Consider the following 6,244-nt stretch of genomic DNA (forward strand, 5'->3'; position numbering starts at 1 on the left):
GGTCGGGTTTCAAGGCGTTGTGATAACTGTTCGAGCTGCGTTTCCAAACTTTTGAGTAGAGCCAATTGATTTCCCATTAGTATCTCCGTCTGATCTTGTCTGGTTGCAGTTCTCTGATTTAACTGTTGTTGCCCTTGAATGAACTGAGTTAACTGATCATCAGCTCTGAGAGTGGGGTTAGTTGCTTTTGTAATCTGGGTGGTAGGGGAATTTTCCTCAACTGGGGAACCAGTGAGTGGGAGTGGTTGATCGTAGGTCAGTTGAGATTGTTGAGCTGGATAAGGTGGATAGCGATAGCGAAAAGGTTGATTGCTTCGCTGAAATTGATTAACCCTAGGTGGTTGATTGAATCCGGGATTTGGTGGACAAGCTGGGTATTGGACGTAACAGACTGAACCGTCAGGGTTTTTGTACTCAACTTGATATTCTTCAGTAGGTTGTGGGTTGGTACAATTAACACAAGCTTGAGCTTGGTTAACCTGCTGCGGCTGCGTCTTCAGTTCTCCTAGTTGTTTAGCAAGAGATTCCATCTTATCCGTGAGGGATTTGATGGCCTCCGTTTGATTGTTAAGTGCAGAGAGTGGGGCAGATGATGAAGTTGTTTCACCACTGTTCTAGTCATGATGATGCATTGTCATGTTCTCGAGCAATTCCCATGCTTCGTCTGCGGTTTGGTTCATCAGATTCCTTTTAGCTGCTGCATTGATTGTCGTCCTATGATTTACCGTAAGAAAATTGTAGAAGGTATAGATTTGGGCTGACCGTTCTAGCTGGTGATTAGGGCATTTCTTCAGCAGGGTTTTGAATCGCTCCCATGCAGTGTAAAGAGATTCATCATAACTTTGTTTGAAGTTAATGATGTCATTATTCAGTTTGGTTTGTTTAGAAGGAGGGAAATATTTGGTTAGGAATTTAGTAGCCATCTCCGTCCATGACGTGGTGGAATCTTTTTCCAATCCTTCGAACCAAGTTTGAGCATGATGAGTGAGAGAATAGGGGAACAAGTATAGCTGGACTATATCTTGTCCTATCTCTGGCTGTTTGTAGGAGTTCGAAAGAGATATGAATTTATCAAGGTGAGAATTAGGATCGTCATTCGGTAATCCATGAAACTGATAGCTATTTTGAATGAGCTGGATGATGTGATGTTTTAATTCGAACGAGTGTCCTTGAATCTCTGGAAATCTGATTGGTCCTCCTCGACCTTCAATTGAGGGTTTGGTGTTTTCTTCTAAAGTAACGCATAATGCCATTTGATTTCTGATTCGTGCTTCCTTGCGTGCTTTAGAGATTATTGCGTCTGGATCAGGTACGAATAACAACGGCCCTGGTCTAGATCGGGTTTGGGTCATACACTGGGTATGCCTTTTTATTTTTAATTTTTCGCAAATAAGCTAAATTATAATAAGCGAAACTAATCTAATCTAATTCTAGGATAATCTAATTCTAAAGTAATCTAATTTAATCTAAGGTAATCTAATCTAATTTAATCTAGGGTAGTTTAAAGTAATCTAACGTAATCTAATTTAATTAACTAACTATCCTATGGTTGAATATGTTTTTGGTTCTGGCTACTGATTCCCTGGTATTTCGGTAACAGAGCTCCGCACGAACTATTTAACAAACCAAGTAGCCAGGCCGACTACGGAGAGGCAGGATCCTTTTGGTCCCAATATAATTGGCGACTGTTTGGAAAATCCAATAACCAAGTCCGTGTATAATTGTCTTTCTTAGACACCACTAAATGCTTGTGAATAAGTTAGATAGAGAGCAGTATTGCCTGATACCAGTTCCCCGACAACGGCCCCAAAAACTTAGTATCCTCCCGTGATATGGCCGAAATGGACGGTTTTTATTCGCGCGGTGTATTCAGGCCGCGGCTCGCAGGATCAGCCACTCGTGGGAGGAAGGTACTATTTTAAATTTATATTTAGCGGGGCCTAAATCTTACTACTCCTTATAAGTAAGGGAAGTATGACCTAGGGTCGTATTTTTGAGATATCAGTAGAATCGAACCTATATTTAAGCCTAAGATAGTTAGGGAGTAGTGAATATTTATTTTAGGTTTTCTAATTTATAAGACAGATAAAGTAAATGCGATAAAATTCGTGATTCTGATAAGGTTAAAGTGAGTGCATACTATGACTTCATCAGTTATTCTGCCGAGATTATGGAATGCTGGCTCATGAATAGGCAGAGGCCCTGTATTCATTACACTGGTCCCAAACGCCCCTGTCATAAGACATGTCACTGGGTACTGCGTTAGGCTTGAAGATTCTGAATAGACATCAACGTCCCTTACCCCCGACGCCCGTGCAGTCTGACTACAGGCATACACGTTCAGACGGCTCATCCAATTGAGCGACTACGTTGGGTAACGTATTAACATTACATAATGGTCTAAACTTTCTTAAGCATAATAGAATACATGGTTTACCATATCCGAGAGACGTGATGTGTTGCAATGCTTTCTTTAATGATTGGTAAAAGGTAGTTAGGCCCTTAAAAAGAGTTCAACCATAAAGAACACAATGGCTAAGTCAAGCTGACTTCCATGAACACGTTCGGTTATCCTAACGGTCCAATCCTTTATGTGTCTAAACAAACAGTTCCTTAATTAACTAAGAATCCCTCAAGCGGGGTGCAATGCTTGAGACCACGTTATGGTGCAGTGTACTAGTCAACACTAACCGGGTTCCATGGCCTTACTTAGCAGAGGTACAGCTTACAACAACCGCTGTGCTTCAGCGTGCACGCACGAAGTTTATATGCTTGGTGACTACACTAGTGTGGTCTAGGACCGACAATGTACTAAGGGTCTAGTCAGATGTTTCACTACGAAAGAGTCCTTAGTCGGAATCCAAAGCTCGATAGACTTACTACAACCGGTGTGCCTCGGTCGATCTTACGTTGTATCCGATAGACTTCTCTTACCAAGGGGTGACACAGATAGTGTACTCTGAATCGGGGTTCGCGACTTCCCAATAACAGAGCCTATAACTGCGTTCTATTAGTTGGAAAAGCGATTTAGTTTAAAGCATAATCGGAAAGCATTTCAATAGCATACACAGACCATAATATTATTTTGGCATTATAACTGCTTACATTAAAGCATACACTAAAGATAACTACTCGCTAATCATGGCAACAATATCATAAAACATTATATAAGATAAAGGATAGAAGTACCAGTAGATTAAACGAGTTCCGAATACAAAAGTGACAACTTCAAGACTCTAGACCGCTCCTAATACAATCTTCAGCGTTCTTCTCCGGGTACTAGGTTTCTCGCACAGAGCCGAAGGCCTTGAGAGTATGACTAATATTGTACAAGAGAAAGAAAGAAGTGAATTGAAGTGTGTGTTGGAATGAATGACAAAGCCCCTTTAAATAGACTAGGAATTTGCCAAAATACGACTGGCAGGCCATTTGGCAACCCTTTGGTGGCCCGTATTTGGCAGGCCGTTTGCCTGGCTGGCCGTTTGCCTGGCAGGCCGTATGGCAGGGCGCTTGGTGAGCCGTATTTGGCAGGCCGTTTCCATACTGGCAGGCCGTATGGCAGGCCGTTTTTGATGCTGGTCAGCCTTGATTCACTGGATCGTAACTTGATTTCTTGTCTTTCACCATTTTCGCTCTAGAATCTTCGTTTTAGCTCCGATTCTCTTGATTCTTTTTGCACCGCCTTCATAATTACTTGTTCTTCAATTCTACCCGACAAAGTGGGTATTTTGCCGATAAAGTTCAAATCTTTGTTGTGTTTGGGCCTTAATACCGGGGTGAAAACGTGACTTTTTAGCCGATATCAACGACCTTTCGGACCGACTTGCTACCTGCATACTTTTCATATTGACTTTTATTGCTTATTCACTGTGAGTTATAGCTTCCTTTTTTATTTTAACTATTTTTGGGACTGAGAATACATGCGTTTTTTATGTTTTACATACTAGACACGAGTACCAAAACTTTACATATGTGTGGGTGACATAACGGCACAAAGATTCCTCTTAGCTCGGTAACGTTTAGTCATTGGTTTATGAACCGGTGAACGCGAATGTTAGATATGGATCCATATGGTTTGACATCCCCACTCGAGCTAGTCGCGCTAGCATTCAACGGGTGTTTAATACTTCGTAAACAGACGCACTCACCAAGTGTACTTTTAGGGGGTAATATTACGTTAAGTTAGTTACCGGGTGCACACGGTTAAGCATATACTTTTCATACTGTTTTGAATATGAAATCTCGTGGTCTACATAACATTACTGAATACAAACAAACTATAGCTTACCAACATTCGTGTTGACCTTTTAAGTGTGTATTTCTCAGGTGCTTAGTCTTTGTTGCTTTCGCTATTAGACTTGCTGTCTTGGTGTTATAGACTTGCTGTTACAGACTCGCTGTGTTAGACTTCCGCTGAATTACCTAGAGATGTCTCAATCATGGAACTTTTATTTTGCATTCGCAACTTATGTTATTTTGAATAATGGCTTTGTAACGACCTTTGTGTCACGTTATATTTTGTAAAACGTTATCTTTTCATGAATGCAAAACTTGTTTTAAAACAGCATGTAGTATTATACCGTGTAATGGACCTGTTGTTGATGATTCGTACATGATGGTTTTGTACGGGGCGTCACATTTGGTATCAGAGCATTGGTTGTAGGGAATTAGGTTGCATTAGTGAGTCTTGACCGAGCCGAGTTGGATTCACTGATAGGACTAATCTACAACTTGCTCATTTACTTGTTTATGCGGAACTGCTGCATGCTACTGTATTATACTACTGCATGCTACTGCTTACCTTTACTGCTATGTGAACTTGCTGTATGCTACTACTATTTTCTCGCTACCGCATGCCACTATCTGCCTTTGATTGCATGTTACTTTTGTTTGATACTGTTACGATTGCCATGCTATGTACTGCTAGGATGCTGTAGTTCCTGATTACGTGCTTGCTATATGTCTTACTGACATGGAAAAATTTATTTTTCCTTGTTCAGATGTCAGACATTCCGCCCATGACCTTTGACTTCGAGAGTGACTCAGATACGTCTGCTACCTCGCCTACTATTGTTGCTGACTCACCGCTACCCTCCGTCGACTCTGGCGATTCGTCTTCTGGAGATAGTAGACACACGCTTAACCTAATGGACATCTCATACGGAGATGAGGATCCCGAGGAGATTCCAGCTCCACCCAGCCCTAGACTCCCGGGGCCACAACATCATTCTGATGGTACTGTGATCCCTGGGGGAGATGGAGACGGTCCCTTCTGTAACGAGCGTAGACATTGGGTTAGACGCACCGCTGACATACATGTTGTATCGATTACACCTGGTAGATATCGACTTATGACCACCGGTCAGACACTTTCTCCCGCCCGTGATGTACCTGCACTACCTTCAGACGATTCAGACGCTTCATCATCCGACGACACCAGCGAGGAGGATCCCGAGGAGGATTCTGAGGAGGACCCCGAGGAGGAGCCCGTGCAGCTACCCTCTACCCCGCCGAAGAAGTAGTACCGCTTCGATGGTACTGTTATTCTAGGGGTTAATGGAGGTAAGCCGTTCGTGAACGCACATGGACAGTTGGTTAGGGTCACAGCCCATAAGCGGGTTGTACCGTATCCTGCCGATCCATTCGTGCGTAAGGTCGCTCGCACAGTGCCGTCTACTTCTAGTGCTACATCTGGACCATCTGCACCACTGGCACCACCTGCACCACCAGCATCTCCCATCATCGAGGAACTGACAAGGGAAGTGCATGCCCTCCATGCTCGGGTAACTGAGCTCGAGGAGCAGATGACCCACCTGATGGACATCATTTACCCACCCTCACCCTTGGACTGTTGTATTAGATTTCTTTATGTATCTCGTTAGTAGTTTCCTGTTTTTCATTTATGTATTGTACGAACCTTATGATGTTGTATGCAATTTTCCTATTATGAATGGAATTACTGTTGTTGATTTATTGTACGGCATTTTATTACATGTTGGCTTTTGTGCTATCTGCTGCTTGTTGCCATGCTTAGTTAACGTGTATTGTGTTGCTTCCATGTTGTTTACCTTATTCCGTGACGTTGTTGGTTATGGATTTTGACTTAAGTCGAAATTTTTGTTTGGAAGATCGATGGCTAACGGAAGAGGTCCAAGGAAAATGCCCACAGCAGCACAGATTGAAGAGATGATAGCCGCTCGAGTAGCCGCAGCTATGGCGAATGCCAACCCCCAAGCTCCACCAG

The 6,244-nt window shown here is 42.7% G+C and overlaps 1 non-coding gene across 1 annotated transcript; it reads left to right on the forward strand.

Annotated features, from left to right (window-relative positions):
* The first annotated feature begins 768 nt into the window (after positions 1 to 768).
* Positions 769 to 875, forward strand: LOC139869575 (small nucleolar RNA R71). The gene has a single exon (XR_011766180.1). It is a non-coding gene; the product is annotated as a small nucleolar RNA R71 (small nucleolar RNA).
* The last annotated feature ends 5,369 nt before the right edge of the window (positions 876 to 6,244 follow it).

This window comes from Rutidosis leptorrhynchoides, chromosome 9 (genome assembly GCF_046630445.1).
Source record: "Rutidosis leptorrhynchoides isolate AG116_Rl617_1_P2 chromosome 9, CSIRO_AGI_Rlap_v1, whole genome shotgun sequence".
NCBI classification, from domain to species: Eukaryota; Viridiplantae; Streptophyta; class Magnoliopsida; order Asterales; family Asteraceae; genus Rutidosis; species Rutidosis leptorrhynchoides.